Source organism: Coptis chinensis, chromosome 4 (genome assembly GCF_015680905.1).
Source record: "Coptis chinensis isolate HL-2020 chromosome 4, ASM1568090v1, whole genome shotgun sequence".
NCBI classification, from domain to species: domain Eukaryota; kingdom Viridiplantae; phylum Streptophyta; class Magnoliopsida; order Ranunculales; family Ranunculaceae; genus Coptis; species Coptis chinensis.
This window is the reverse complement of record NC_141459.1, coordinates 89,069,407-89,086,482: the sequence shown is the minus strand read 5'-3', so window position 1 is coordinate 89,086,482 and position 17,076 is coordinate 89,069,407. Positions and strand designations below refer to the sequence as shown.

General features: G+C 36.9%; 1 long non-coding RNA gene across 1 annotated transcript; it reads right to left on the bottom strand.

The window, feature by feature from the left end:
- Nucleotides 1–5,944: 5,944 nt before the first annotated feature.
- LOC147505490 (uncharacterized) lies at nt 5,945–6,643 on the bottom strand. The gene is made up of 3 exons (XR_015220609.1): nt 6,577–6,643; nt 6,267–6,461; nt 5,945–6,185 (listed from the first exon to the last, which is right to left on the bottom strand). It is a non-coding gene; the product is annotated as an uncharacterized LOC147505490 (long non-coding RNA).
- Nucleotides 6,644–17,076: the final 10,433 nt, after the last annotated feature.

The following is a 17,076-nucleotide window of genomic DNA, read 5'->3' as shown; positions in this document are numbered from 1 at the left end:
CGGTTTTTTTGCGTCACAGTTTTGGCGTTTCTAATTCGTTATTAATATTCGTAACGGTTTAAAACAGTTACAAAATTATTTATTGTAACGGTTTTTTCCGTAACTGAAAATATTTGCTAACGGTTTTCTTTGCCTAATTGTGTTACCCTTTTCTAAGAATAGTAACGGTTTTATAGAGTTAGTAACGCTTTTTGACCGTTACTCTTTTTCTAACAACAAGAATCGCTTTATAGAATTAGTAACGCTTTTTGTGTTATTCTTGATTTATAGAATTTGTAACGTTTTAGTAACGGTTTTGTTGCTTCGTAAGTGTTATTTATTACAAAGCTTAGTTACGGTTTTCCACCGTTACAAAACTATTTCATATATAAAAAAAATAATTTTCCCCAAAAAAAGGTAAAACCACCATTTTTGGGAGACTACTAAACCTGCATAAAGATGCCCCCACTTATTAGGTATTCTACAATCGTCCATAACATAAACAAGAAAATACATCCAATCACATAATCTTTTATTAAAAAAACATCACCAAAATGTCTTTTCATAAATAGGACTTGCCACGAATTAAATACACATTGTTTTCCAAATCAATGGGACTTGTCCTTAAACTCAAGCTCTCACGTCATTTGTACAAAACTCCCACCTTCAATAGTTGCAAGCATCAGGGGATGACTTTGGGATTGTATCATCAAAAAAGTCCCTTTCATCGTTTACGTACAACAAAATAGAAATAAATAAAAGAGAGTTAGGCAGTAGAAAACAAATATGTATAGATATATACTTATATCTTATTCTTAAGTAGTAGCTCCTTATACTCAAACTACATAATTCAAAAAAAATAGTATGGTAGCAGACTAGTAACATAGAAGCATAGTATAGACAGGAAAGTTTATGTACCGTCCCAAAACCCTATAATCTTGTCAGACACCTTGACGAAATACATAAAAATTTCGGCAGAATCTCCTCTGTATTTTCAACATTTCATAGACATAAATTCTGTCATAACCTGACAATCAAATAATATACTTTCATAACATATATTAAAACCTCATACCTCGGTCGTAAACCAAACTACTCAAATATATATTGATTCGTAGAACCAGCTACTTAACCATCTCGACTAATGCTAGTTAAGTCAAATAACCAATCCTCGAATCAAAAAGACACTATAAATTATATACCAAAATTAAAATGAAAACAACATATACATCACTTCCACTTATATCAGTGTTATACACCTCTATTAGTTCCAACCATAGATACCACACTTAGAATATATATACACCATACATTCACACTACTCATATGTAAGGACTCATCTTCCAAAACAAAACTCATGAATATTCCAGCATCTGCATACACTTGTGACATATGAAACGAAAGAAAACCACATGAGGACCTTACCTTTCATTAACTGCTAGGTCTCCCGTTGCTGCTCTCCATCTACGTTCTAATACATCACCAAACAGAGGTGTATCCCTTCAAATATACAACGAGACCCTTGAATAGATCTATTCTTGGACCAAAGTGGATAAAAGAAAAAGATACAAAAACAAACATTGTATAATATTACCAGATACAAGCCTTCTGTATTCGAAAATGAAAAGAAATTCTGCACGAGGGGCTAAAGGCTTGCCAGAATTTATCCCTAACAGATATTTCAACAGCTAGGTTAAGAAAATTCAAGTACAAAACTCATAAACACACTCTAATTTGCTAATAAAGATTGGGAAAACCCCATTGAAGGAACATCACTATATCTGTAGCTATCACTATTTGTAGGATCAACAACCTACTTGTCCTAAAAACTGATTATGTCTCTGCTGGAACTGAAACATTTCTATATATTGTTATAGTTGTTGAGAAGAAGAAGATAACTCATTAAATCTACCACCACAGCCCATCCAATCTTTTTAAGCACCACCAAATAAAGATAAGCCAACCAAATGATATGGATGAGCTTGAACAGCCATGTAAAAGCAATAAGAATAATATTTACCTTTATCTGAAGGTGCCGCCAAAGAAGCCAATTGACTACAAGCTGTGGCCTGCATGTTACAAGCACCCCACATTAAGGTTATTATACTACTAGTCAAATGCTACACAAGCTTCTAAAAAGTCTAGAAGGTAGGAAAAATAACAAAAAATGATGTAAACTATAAACTTGATTACAAATGGATGTATGTATTCACCTCTGCTGAAAGCAAGTTATTGCAAGACAGCTTACTCTGCTTCTCACATGAAGCTTCCTCTAAAGCTTTTCATCAGACCATACATTTTTTATCTCTTGCCCATAGCCCAAGAGTGGTCAGAGGCTCAGAGCCCATAGCTAGTATAATGAGCTCGTGAGAAATTATCACATTACCTATAAAATAGAGTCCATTCAGGACAAACATCGTATATTTTATAACCCTATTTCAAATAAGTAAATAGAATTCAATTCACACAAAAGAGATATTACTTGAAAAGAAACACAAACTTGGAGTCTTGGACTAGTGTTTAAATTATCGCCTTTCTCACCAGATCAAGGGTCGATCAATGGTGTGAGATCTTTATCACTAGCAAGAGTACACATCATTGATCTAACATTGCCATTGTTAGTACACTAATAATTGTATGAGACCACAAATCTGAACAGAGTGACTCCAAGTAATGCCTCATAATTCTATAGTTCACACGGTTATAGCATCAAGCAATGGTGGCTAATAAGCCATAGCAGATTACATAACTATGTGTCTACGACTCTATGCCCATATCTAAAGGTAAGGTAGATAATGTTTGTCAGCCTATTTCAGGAGGTAGAATCATTTTATCACTTTGTTTCCAAGGTCAAGTTTGCAACCATGTTAATCAAAGATCAACAAGAAAAATCTATTAGGAATACACACTAAAACTAACAACAAAATTCTAAAATCCACCGTTTTCATACCTTTTTCCCTCAAACCAAGAGATTGAAATAAGATCTGCAAAGGGTGAAAAAATAGTAAAAATTAAAACTTTTGAACAACGACATAATTTTTATGAAACAATTTAAAATATTCAGCGAATATTAAGAGATAACCAACACACTTGTGTTCAAATACCCGTTAGCAAAATTAATTGACCCAATCAGAAATGTTGAACGTACCATTGACAAAACCCTACCTCGTTCTAAAACAAAAATTTGAAATCCAATTAAACCCAACACCAATAATGACAACAAGTAAAGAAAAGAATTGAAATATCTTTACTAATAACTAAAAAACCAAAGAGGAAGAAGCAAAAATAAAAAATCTAAAATTTCCAAACCCTAAAAAGAGAAAGAGAAGAAGACAAAAAACTTACCTTCAATTCTTTTTAGATCAGGTAGTCTAGGTTTGAGGTATCCACATCTCGGCCCTCTGAAAGTGAGAAAGTGAGAGAGATGAGTACGACATCTTTTGGTTTTGAACTGTCTTTTATTTTTCTAATTTGTTTTTTCCTAGGTTACATTGACACGGGCACGCGTGTCGGTGTCCGACACGGATACGGGGTGTCGGATACGGCGAGCAGTTGAAGATCGACACGGGGACACGGATAGGAATAATTAATTTATTTTTTAATAATTATAAATTTATTAAATTAGATGGTAAATCAGAAATTCGAGGTAAATTAAATACAATATGTGTCCGTGTGTCCCGACACGGATACGACACGACACACGGGATACGATCCGACACAGATTTTTTTCAAAATATGGCGTGTCCATGTAACCTAGGTACTTTTTTCTAACGGTATCAATGTGTTAGCTCACCATGACAAATTAATTTCGATAATTATTCGAAATTAAGTAATGGAAAATTTTACATAGTTACGCTTTCTAAACGTTAATAAGTGCGTCACGGTGAAAAGTTAGATCGAGACGTTATTTAAGGTTATTATGAAAATCTATGATACAAAGAAAAAAAAACAAGTCAAAGCTAAGATGCTGCCAAATTGTCAAAAGCCCTTTTTCATGTAGTGCTAGATCATGAGAGTACCCAAGATAGCAAAAAGTTATCCTAACGTCAACTAATATGGGCCGTTGTTAAAAGTTAAAACAAGTATAGTACAAATAAATAAAGTGATAAGAATGACTTAAGTTTGCAAGACCAAAATCTAAAACAATAACTCTTCAAGTCTCAAAGGCATCAAAAGTTATCTTATTATACATCTAATAAAAAAAAACATCATTGTACTAATATCAATCAATTGAAATCTTTCAATGAATATATATTTGCACACAAGTTAGTTTTCTTGTAGTGCATGTGTACTGTGATTATATTCCATGTATGAAGAAGAGGATTATTGTATGTTTAATGTATGGATGAACCAACATGCCATCGATTAATTCACATATGAGTGCACATTTTAAGTGATCTAACTACGAAAAATTGATACCCCCAAATGTAATTGATAATAAGTCTAAATACATGCCCAAGGATCCAACACTAGATAGAACGCAAAGCAAATAGACATATAGAATACCCAAATATAGGATGGAATAATTACATAAGCAAAGACCAACACAATCTCAAACAGAATCCTCTAAGAACTAAGCAAATCTTTATGTTTGCTAAAATATGTGCACTTAATCAGAACTTCGATATCAGTTTTAGGAAGGCTCCAATCTAAATATAAAATAAAGGTACTAAGCTCACAATTCAAAGCTTGAAGATTAGGCCGATCATGCGATAAGCTAACTTCCGTTATCCAATCCATTTGCAATACCACAGGAAATAAATGAATGAAAGAAATTGCAGTCCTAGTGAATACATACGAGTTGGAAAACCAAATCAATTAGAAACGAATAAAAAAAATGAAAAATAGCATTCAGACCAAGTGGAATAAAAGACATACTTTAGAAAAGAGTGCTACTAGCTTACAATGTTAGCCTAGCTAACTTAATTAGGGCAGTCAAAATAGCTACAGGTCATGAGCCTCCCCTTGGTATAACCAAAGGTCTTGATTCCTGTTTGTTTTTTTTGCAATTCTACAACTCTACTGAAACTTATAAGTTATTAGATAGATGTCATTTAGCAATAAGCCTTTCACATAAATGGAATCATATATACTAACAGCACACCCCCCTATGAACAAGAGTGCATTCAACGTGGAACTCTAACAATTACTTGGTGCGACTAATTAACGTAATCTAGTATAAGTCTCATAAGCATATAAGCATTGCACCATGAGCTGAAATTTGTATAAATAGAGACTATTAGATAAGAAATTTTCAACTACACAATTAAACGAATCTATCTTAGTGTGAAATGTAACTAAGAATTAATAACCCGCCTATACAAACATCCAAAGTTGCTTGAAAGTGTAAACTTGGGAAATGAGAATGATACTTGCTAAAGCCGATCATTCCTCATCAATAAAAAGAACAATATGAGCCTTAAGAGTCTTCAAAAGTTCAAACTTGACAATGAAATCAAGAAATAAGTTGATATCTACAAAAACTGAAAAGAAACTTGAACTCACCGTTGTTTAAACAAACGAAAAATCAAGAGAGAAGATACATAAAAAATATTCATACCTAAATTTGAAGAGTAATTGGTGGGATATCTTTGTCTTGAGCTCTTCATCATCCTTCGCCTCATTGAAAGTGGTGAGATTTAGGGCTTGCTTAAGAGATTTTCTTTTTGTACTAGTTCTAGATGATTCATCCTAATTAGAAGGGTCAAAACTTTACTAAAATTTTCTAACAAACAGACTAAAAGAGATGTATTAGAACATCAAAATATCACAAGACATCCTTTTTCACTTATGTAACTCATACAACTCCCATTTAATCATCGATCATGTTGCCAGGTTTGTTTTCTAGAGCATTTTTTTTTTAAAAAATTTATTTTCCAAATAGCATACACTTATTTTGATGTATTTTTTCCGCCTATAATTAACGGAAAATTTGAGTCGCCTGCAGATAGATATTGGTGCTAATTTGTTTAATTGTACTCACCTAAAGATCCAAAGAATAATTATTTGTTTCAAAGGGCAATTGGTAAATCAAAGTGGGGGTGAATTGCATGTTGCAAAATAGCATAACTTTGTCTATTGTACTTCAATTCTAAAGTCGGTTTTACACTGAATATATACTTTGGAGATATAAAAGATGAAAGAGTAAAATTGAGTGAGTTATACCTGGATACTCATAACTTTCTTGTTAGCTTCCAACTGACTTCCTGTCAAGCACAAGTAAAAATAGATAAGTTTCAATCCAAAAGAAGAGTATCTCACAACAAGTTAAAAAAACTACAGATTACCCTTGCCAGCAGCCTTTTGCTTCTCCAAGTTCTTCTCGCGAGCCATCTTGGCTTTCTGACCGTTTCCTCCACCCATCGGATCAAGATGGCTGTGGTGTGTGGTGAGAGAGAGAGGGTTGAAAAAATATTGATGAAGAAGAGAAAAGAGACGCAACTTTTAAAAGAGATGATCAGAACATCAGAAGAAAATTTGCCCTAGTTTAAAAATAGCACAGTGGCAGTGAGAGACAAGAGAAAATACCCTAGTTTAGAATAAAACCGATCCAAAAAAGTGAGAGAGAGAGAGAGAGAAAGCGAGAGACGAGGGTACCGGCAGTGAGAGAGAGAGGTGGAGGAGACCGAAAAACGCAGCGGCGGTGAGAGAGAGAGGAGAGAAAGGAAAGTTATGTTTTATATTCCAATCAAAATAATAGAGCATTTCAAGTTTTTTAATTTGTAACACTTCTCACACGATTTTTAAGCGTTAGAAATTAATTCCTGAAATTCACCCTAATTAAACTAACACTTTACAACATTCCTAACGCTTATATAGCGTTGGCAACTTGCTAACAGTAAATAACCGTTACAAAGCAAAAAAAGTGTGTGTTACAAATATCTTGTTATGGTGTAGTGTAACATGAAACGTGTTCATGATAAGCAAATCTTGCGCAAAGAGTTTGTGGTCGGTCAAAAGGTCTTGCTTTACAACTCCCGTCTACATATTTTCCCAGGGAAACTAAAAACCCGTTGGTCTGGTCCTTTTCTGGTTACTGAAGGGGAGACCTTGGTAAATCCCAATGACAACAATACCTTTCAAGTTAATGGTCAACGGTTAAAACATTTTCACAAACTTTTGTCCCCTGATATAGAGGAAGTCCTTTTACAGGACCCTGTCTATGATGATTGACCTTTGTCATTTGGTGTACTTCCTTCCACTTCCATATAGTGGTAAGTGCACCATCCAGGTAACCGGGCCCTCCCTATGGAGTGTGTGGCTATAAGTACCGGATCCTAAGTCCACGTTTCACATAATTCACGTTTTCCACTTTTGCATGTTTTCTCGGTTTTTGAGTCATGTTCCTCTATGGGGTGAATTATGTATTTATTGTTTTTCGTTTTTCTTATAATAAACTAATAAAAAAATAAAAAATTCTAAATCGTAGAAATAGCAATCCAACAAGTCTTGGGAATCTGACTTTAAACGACCCACGTTAAAACAAATTTTGTGTTTAAAAATTTGTTTGGGGGTGGGCAATCGGTCTCTCCATCTGGATTGCTCGAACTTTCCATTTGTGTTGCTTAGGCCCAGTAGTGTAGTTCAATTGGGTTGACGTTATCTAAAACTTAGATTTCCTTCGTTCGCATAACTTACGTCAAACACACACTTTTAGGCATTTTTCCACCTTCATATACGTCACCCATGGTTGGAATTGAGTGTTTTATGGATCATTGGATTGGAAATTCTCTCTTGATCATTTCCATAACTCATTCGCCAAAATCGGGCCAGTAACAAAGCGGCAATTTGAATTTGAAATTGCGCGAAAAATCGAAAAATTTCGAATTCAAATTGGGCTTAGGCCCAAACCGCACGCACGTCTGTGCGTCTCCTTCCTTCCCAAAAACGTAGAGTTGTTTCCTTTTCCAATCCCGCCGGTTACCAAGGTTTAAAACAAACCTTAAACACCAAAATAAAAAAAATAAAAAACAAAAAAGAGAGAAAAGAAAACCTAACTACACCCACGCCAAGTAATTCAATCCAACTGAAATCTTCTCCAAACCATTACCACCACCTACCCCAACAAATTTTACAACTCCGAAAACAGCATCACCAATTCAAGTCCTAACCTGCCACCGTACCCACCACCACCACCACCGTTGTTTCTAGTTGTTTTTCATCAAACTCGCCTCCCCCACAGTCTACAAAACCATTGGTTGTTTCAAAAACTTCAATGGCGCTACGACGAAGAATTTTGCCGGAGCACGTGTTTGCTTCCGATAGCTTCGCGCCATTTTACGACGCGGATATGATGAAGAGGGATTGGAATGGACTGTGGTACTCGACTGAGGAATTCTATCACTATGATTTGGTAGAACAGTTTTATAAGAAGCGAGAATTGGAGGGGGATAGGATTTTTATTAAGGTAGCAGGAACGAGGAGAGAAGTAACGACACAGTTGTTGGCTGAGCTGTTAGGAATTACGCTTGAAAGCAACCTAGAAATGACCATTCAGGAATCCCAGTATACTGGAGTTCCTGCTTTGATGAAAGATACTGTCGTGGAGGGTTAATACAATCCGACATCTCATTGTGTCCGCCAGTCAACCCTGAGAACCAATCAACTGGCTGTATCTCAGTGGATTGGTAGGAACGTCCTCGGGAAAGACAAAGTCAGCGATATCGGTCTGCAATGTCTTCACATTCTCTGGATTTTGCAAACGAATAAGTATAATTTCTGCATCCTCGATTTAATGTTTAATGTGATTAGAGGAGTGGGAAAGAGCTTGGCGCCTCTTCCCGTATTGATCACTAAGATCATGCTCTCCTTTAGAGCTATTGCAAAATCTGCTCCTATTAAGATCAAAGTGCATTCTAATGCAAGTATCTATACGGATTGCATCCAAGAGACTTGGCCGTTGTCTGAAGAAAAGGTGGTTGAGTCGGAGGATGAAAGGGAGGATATGACATGTCTGGATGACGATGCATTAGATAGTTGTAGTTCTAATTTAGAACGCATGCAAGTATTGCAAACTGCCTTGCGTTGCGTTTATGGTATTTGTGAAGATATCCGAGATAGACAGATTGTAGTACGAAATAAGCAAACGAACCTCCAAACGAGACTTGAAATGCTCGAAAGGGGTCAGGACGACATCTTGTCTAACTTGGAGACTATCCACCAGCATCACCAAGCCCAGTATGCAGTACTCAAGACTGAGATGGAAGCACAGCGCTTGTTCCGAATAGAGATGCTACGACGCATGCCACCCGTGGAGGATTCTGTTTTAGCCGAGTCTGAAAGGCATGAGCGTCGTCGCCGAAGGACAGATGGTTCAAGCCATTCTCCATCCCAGGGCCAATCTCCATCTCAGGGTCCATCTTCATCACATAACTAGGTGTTCACCATCAGTTTGTGTTCGCTGTTATTTCATGATTTTGTTTTATTAGTTGGATTTTAATTCAGTTGTTAAATTTAAATATTAAGGTGTTTGTTTTATGTTGTTTGGTTTTAAATTTTAGTTTTAATATAATTGGTTATTTTCGAGTTCTGCATATTTTTATCATTAATCCCACCTTCCCGACTTGTTTGGGGGTGGTAATATTTATACCGAGCATAATTCATTATATGATCATCTGCTATAAAGTTGTCTTGGAGGAAAGGTTGAGAATTTGGCCGATATCGGCATATCTATGATTTGTGTGGTGCTAGCATGAAATCTAGGAGAGTTTAGAAGTTACTATTCTAAATCTAGTATGAAAGATACCAGGATTTTTAGAAAATCAAGAAGATGGTTTGTTTCCGTTTTCGGGTTTGGAATTTTTCTATTTCCGGAAATTGCCTTAAAACAATTTGGGAACTTGCCGATTCGTTTTGGAAGCTCAGAACCTATTTCAACTCCCTTCATTCTATACTAACAAACCACACTACACCCCACCATCATCCCGCACCTTTCACTCCAATCTTTTCCTTCTTTTTCCTCTAAACTTCGTTTTCAAAGATTCTTACGAAGCGCATTCTCGTTAAGAGCGCCTACGCTACTGCACACTTTCAGCAAGTTTACTTTCGAGGCCGACCAGCGCCTCCTTGAGCGCGACTCGTGCCCAAACACTGTAATTCCAAAAACCCACGAGCGCGACCGCGGCTTCAAAGGGAGCGCCCCACTACCGCCATCCGTAAAACACGGAAATTCCAATTTTCTCGAGGGTCATTCCAGGATTTTTGAACTGTTCAAAGAGTCGCTGAGATGACATCTCCTATAGTCATACCTGAACAGTCTTTTCGAAGACGTGTTGGGAACCGAGACCTATGGACATTGGTTCCGGCCACGGGATCCTCCATTAGGATGGCGCCATCTACCGGTAAGTGATGACGATTCATATTTACCACGACTTCTTCGCTTATTTCTACGACCACGTTAAATTCTATTGTAATCGATGGAGAACAAGGAATTCTCCGTCCGTGAGTCGATGACACGACACATAAATTCAATAAAAATGTGGTCACTTTAGTTTCGTGGATTACCAATACCGATCCTGCTCACACATGGGCATATATGACCGATAATGCATACCTTTATGATTATACATATTTCCATGAGTATTATGGGGAAGGGGTATTTCGAGTAATGGACCAGGGGCGATATAGCATTGCCCTTGGTAGCCTTTTCCTAAACGTAGGCACCACCATGTTATTCATCCTGATGAATATTTTGGGGAATGGCGCTCATTTCGCAAACAAGATCGCTTGGTGACATTTTCCTCGCTTTAGGCGAGGGGCGTCGATATGACATTCCCCGAGTTTTAGTCGCTAGTCTTAAGAGAGCCCAAAGCATGAGGCGTAAGTATCTTCTTATGGCTGTTTTGGTAAGCCGCATCATGCGTAGTTGTTTACCTGTATTATGTGCACAATTCACAGATTGGAAAAGGGTTGAAGTCATGAGACCCACCAATTGGGTGGTTCGCTCATTGCGAATAATGACTTGGCCGGGATGGCAGGTCAGACCTCATTTGGTCGCCCGCACATCCCATCGACATAATAACACTTAACAAAGTTAGCATTAGTAGATGATAAATGGCGGAAAGCTTGGCAAGTTATAATGGACCGGCGGGATGCTGAAGGAACCTCATCTCTTTAATGAGGAGGAGGATGTTTAAAAGCGGAGATAAGGTAAGTTTTTAAGTTTTGTTATTGTCTGCTTATGTCCCAAGCAATTTAATTTTGTTAACCCCATAATGGGTGGAACTCTTATAGAGTTAAGCGTCAAGATTTTTATTTCCTATATTAGTATGTTCTAACCTTGTTTTGCGGATGTTCCGAATTTCACGCGTTTTCCATGGTATTTTTCTACCCTCTTTATTTAAATGCTTTGAGGACAAAGCATGCTTCTTGTTGGGGGCATAGAAACACGTGTAATTAAGGCATCTGTTAGGATATAGATATGTATAATATGCATTTGTTTTCAAGTTAAAATTTTCAAAAATATAAATAAATAAGGTTATGCTATACACTTAGGAATATTGGTATTGTTTTCTTTCTCTATGCTCTTAACAATCTAGAAGTCTCACGTAGCTTTTGCATCAGAATAATTGTTAGAAACTTAGGTTAATATGTAGGTAATAATCTTTGCATCTATCTATAAATATATTACATGAGTATCTATGACTGTTAGCGAAATATGAGTATCTATAAATATATTACATGAGTATCTAGGCTAGAGTACTTATTCTACAAATCCTGTGAGAATATAGCCTAAAGCCTTATATGAACGAAACATTTGAGAAATGACACAAGGGAGAAGTAAAATCCGGATAGAGAAATCACACATCCACTTGCTTGATCACTATGACGTATCCTAAGTGAGAATTTAGGCCCTCTTTGGATCGATATAGCCAGAAATTCAAACCTATGAATTATTTTCCGCTAGTCGCCCCTCTGAGCCTTTCTTTAGCCTTTCATAACCCATAAATCCTTTACCCTGTTACAAAAACAAAACAAAATAAAAAATAAATAAATAAAAAAATCAACCTACCCAATTTAGAATAAGTCTGAGAATAGAATGAGGAAGAAAGAAGAAGAGAAAAACCGGTGTAAACAAAAGTTAGTTAATTGCTTCAGAAAAGAAGTTTCCATCCAAAGAAAAGAAAAATAAAAACTCCGAAAAAATAGAATAAAAGGAGTTAAAAGCCAAAGAAAAAGAAAAAAAAATATGGCTAAGGATGGAAACAAAGTGTAGAAACAAAAGTAAATAACAAGGTTTTCTCTAAGTTACATAATATGAAGACTCTACTATCTCAGACTTGTCCTTTTGAATATCTATTTCCTTCCTTCTTAAACCATCTCCTAATCCCCGCAACACCTAATAAAGACCTCTAGCTCAATTAAGAATAGGTTAGTGTGATAGTAAGTGGCAGATGTGTTTGATCGATCCCCCCGCTTTCCTTGTTGTCATTAAGATTGTAAGGTAAAGTGTGCCCACCGCATTAATCGGAGTAGCTAAACTTGAGCGAGAAAAATCGAGTGGTTTTGTCTTGACATTTATGTGAGGACCTACTTAAGGGCGCTATTCGAAGTTTTCAGAAACTAACCTGCTAGGCATTTCATAGTATTACTCATAGTATATATATTTGTATCATAGATGATTGATTATTATGCATATATTAGTTTAGGTTTTTGACTTGGTTATTCTTATTCAATTGCTAGTGAGATGTATAGATAGTTGAGACACGAATGAGGAAACAATAGTTTTATTTCTTAGTCGTTGTAGTATAGATGAAGTTTGTGAGTACCTTCACTGGAAAACTCTCACGAGGCTATAACTCGTCCACTAGGGAATTCCCAGTAGTTTAAGGCCTTGTTGCATATGGTCAATGCAATCGCACTCAGCGAAACGAGAGTAGTTAGAACTCCATTTTTGGTCACTTATTCTAATTTCTCATCTTTGCTTGAGGACAAGCAAAATGCTATTTGGGGGTGGTTTGATAAGAGCCCAAAACTGTAGTTTTAACCCTGTAACAGTCATACTATTAGACCAATTATGTGAGTAATAATTAAGAGTTAACACTGATTACGTGTTTTTATGCATTTCAGGCTTATGAGTCCATTATGTGCAGAAATGTGCCACTTTAGCGAGATAAAGGAGCAAAGGTCGGTTAATAAGGAGTTCCATGATTAAAGGCCAAGATTCAAGAAGACAAAGCTTTTCTAAAGCCCGGTCAAAAGCTGAAAAGTCGACGCGGGTAGAAACAGCACACAAGTCAGCAGAACTTCCGAAGGCCGTATCTTTGGACTCAGACCTCGGAATGGGGCCTACCTTATGTCAAAACGACCGACTCGGAAAGAGCTTTCCAATGGTCTAAGCCTTTACCCAATCAGAGGAGCAGAAGTGAACGAAAAGTCTGTTGAAGCCAACTGCAGCTGAATAGGCCTTTCTGGACTGAAAGAATTGGGTTTTGGGCCTGATTCTCTGGCCCAAAACATGGCTCCAAGCCCATGCACGATTTTTGGATTTGGACATATAAAAACAAAAGCTTAACTCTTTGTTAATGGTAGCTAGTTAGACCTAAAAATAGAGATTAATTCTAGATCTAGTTTTCAGTAGATTAATTAAGTTTAGTTCCATTTTCAATTCTTGTTTTAGATTAAGTCTTTGAATCATTGTTCTTGATTGATTAGATAAATAAAATAGTTATTTTGTCAATTTCGATTTTTGTCATTTCAATTTATAGATCTAGTTTTAATTCTTGTTTATTATCATTTCGTAGTTTAAATAGATATAAACATTGTTAGTTAATTTAGTTAAGTTAGAATTTTAATATGATGTGTAGTTATAATTCAATGGGAAATGATGGGTTGATGACTCAAGGCTAAAACCTCCATTAGAGGGGTTGATGTAGCCTTGATGAAAACTTAGTTGTATAGTGTAGAGTCGTTGTAGAATCTATTCCACTCTAGAAGGTCGTGATTCGCCATGAGAATGGGTGGACGACCTCACATGCTAGTTAGTATTTGGTAGAAATGTCATGAACACTAGGGATTAGAACTCGAATTTCTTGCCATAAGAACGTAAGAATCGAGATACAAGAATCTATGCTAGGTTATTAAGTTGGATTCGAGGTGGAATCAATTCCCCTCTAATTCTTTATCTAGATTCAAAAACAATCATATTTCCATAGCATTCGTAGTTTAAATTCAACATAATCAATTTCATATTGTATCGTAGTATAACACCCTTCGTAAAGCTCTCATTAGACTTAAGACCGATTAATTAGACATAGAAAACATTCCATGCTAGAGAACTAGGAGTGGAACGAATTTGTTACTCCACTCTATTTCGATAGAATTGAGAGTAGAAAACTTTGATAAGCAATCTAGCATCGATAAAAGTTTTAGTTTACTTACGTTTTGAGTTTTATCGTTCATTTCGTAAGTAAACTATCATTTTTATCTGTTATCAATTACCTTCTTGTTAATCGGATCATAGAGTTTGTAACCAAACTTTTCATCTCCATAACCCAGAAAAATACACTGCTTGGCTTTGTCATCAAGCTTGGATCTCTCATCCTTCGAAATATGCACAAATACCATGTACCCAAATACCCTCAAGTATCAATAATCAACATCTCTACCTGACCATACTCTCTCTGGATAATCACTATTCAGAGGCTTTGACAGCGATAGGTTGATCACATGCACGGCTGTACGCATTGCTTCTACCCAGTAAGTTCTAGGTAGCTTAGAGTGAGACAGCATGCATCTCATCCTCTCTACAATGGTATGGTTCATTCTCTTTGCTATTCCATTCTGTTGCGGTGTCTTGGAAACGGTCTGCTCATGACGAATCCCATGACTCTGGCAATACTCTTCAATTGGCCTAATGTACTCACCCCCATTATCTGAGCGAATACACTTCAACAACTTCCCAGTCTCTCTTTCCACCATGCTGTGGAATTTCTCAAACACGCCAAGTATTTCATCTTTGGTCTTCAGACTATAGGCCCATATCTTTCTTGACGTATCATCAATGAAGGTCACGAAGTATGAAGCTCCCCTATGGGACTTCACTTTTATAGGACCACATAAGTCTGTGTGCACTAGTTCAAGGACATTGTCCTTTCTGTGAGACAGGAATCTTTGGAAAGACACCCTGTGTTGCTTTCCTACCAAACAATGAGTACATGTATTTAAATGTGTACCTTTAATGTCTAGCAAGGCCTTTTGCTTAGCAAGAACTTCTATCCCTTTTATGCCCATATGACACAGTCTCTTGTGCCACAGTTCAGAGGAAGCTTCTTCTTCTGCCGCATTCACTTCTGCTTTACACAAACTAGCCTGTGTTTTGTAAAGTGAGCAAGTTTTCTTCCCTCTGGCTGCTACAATGGAACCTCTGCTCAGTTTCCATACCCCATTACCAAACGAGTTTACAAAGCCATCGTCATCTAATTTCCCAGTCGAAATTAGGCTTAACCATATGTCAGGGACATGTCTTACATCCTTGAGTGTCAAGGTGTAGCTGACATTGGTTTCTACATGAACATCTCCAATGCCTATAATCTTCGAGACGCCACTGTTACCCATCCTCACTTCACCATATTCACCACAGCTGTAGGTAGTGAAGAATCTCATGTGCGGTGTGACGTGATAAGATGCTCCTGTATCTATCACCCACTTTATATCCTGACATGAGGTACTAAGACAGCACACACCACAATCTGACACAATCCCCACTAGATCGTCAACTAGTGCAGTAGTATCTCTGCCTGTGTTTCCGTTCCTCTACACCATGTCTTCATGTACACAGTTATTCTTCTCATCCTTCTTCAGTGTTCTGCACTCATATCTGAAGTGACCCTTGGTGGCACAATAGTAGCATTGGCTCTCTGCCTTAGGAGTTCTAGCTTCACCCCTAGATTTACTTCTGTCATCACCTCTAGAACGAGATGGTTTTCTGCTTTTACCTCTCCCCCGTTTCTCTGTGAAAAAGATCTCTGAGTGAGAGGAGCTGCCTTTTGAACTCCTTCTAGTCTCCTCATTCAACAAAGACGTGGTAGCCATCTCCATGGTAACAATTTCATTCTTGGCTACTCCGTGTAGAGAGACTGCTAATGTCTCCCAACTTTCGGGTAGAGAGCCTAATAGAAACAAAGCCTCAATTTCGTCTTCCAAATCAATTTTCATCAAATGCATCTGATTGATGGTATTCTATAATTCTTTAAGATGCTCAGACATTGAAAAACCTTCTTGGTACTTCGTATCAGAAAACTTCTTAACGACCAGCACTTTGTTTCCACCCGACTTCCTCTCATAAAAGTCTTCGAGTTTCTTCCACAAACTGAAGGTTGTAGTCTCTTGGGACACATGGTGAAAGACACTGTCGTCAATCCACTGTCGTATGTATCCAATTGCTTTTCTATCAAACTTTTTCCACTCAGCCTCATCAGTCTTTTCTGGTTTTACTCCCCCATTCTCAATGGGTAGTGCCAAGTCCTTGCAGTATAGCAAATCTTCTATCTTGGCTTTCCAGGTGGTGTAGTTCTTCCTATTCAAACTCGTCATGCGAGTGTTCATAGACTTGTCCATCTCTACAAGTCTATTCAAACTCAAATATTCTTTCAGGAGTTTTGTCAAACACTTTCCAACCAAGATTTCACTACACCAGAAAAGGCGTTTACTAACGATTATATCCGTTACTTATATTTTTACTAACGGTTATATCCGTTAGCTCTGGGGCGTCACTCTCACTTAGGCCAAATTTAGTAACGGATATAACCGTTACTAATAATAATATTTGTAACGGTTATATCCGTTACTAAAATTCTTTGTAACAGATAGCTAACTCACAGTGGTTGATTAAATTTGTCATTTCTAACGGATATATCCGTTAGTAATGGACGTGCTATTTACTTAACTATTGTTTGTAACGGATATATCCGTTAGTAATGGACGAGCTATTTACTAACTATTGTTTGTAACGGATATATCCGTTAGTAATTGTCGATGTATTTTATAAAAAAAAACCGTTTTAATTTTGGGGATACTTGCACCCCCTACAAGAAACAATCAGTACTCCACAGTTAGTAGACTTTGGGTCTCTACCAAATCTTACGAAACAAACAACTT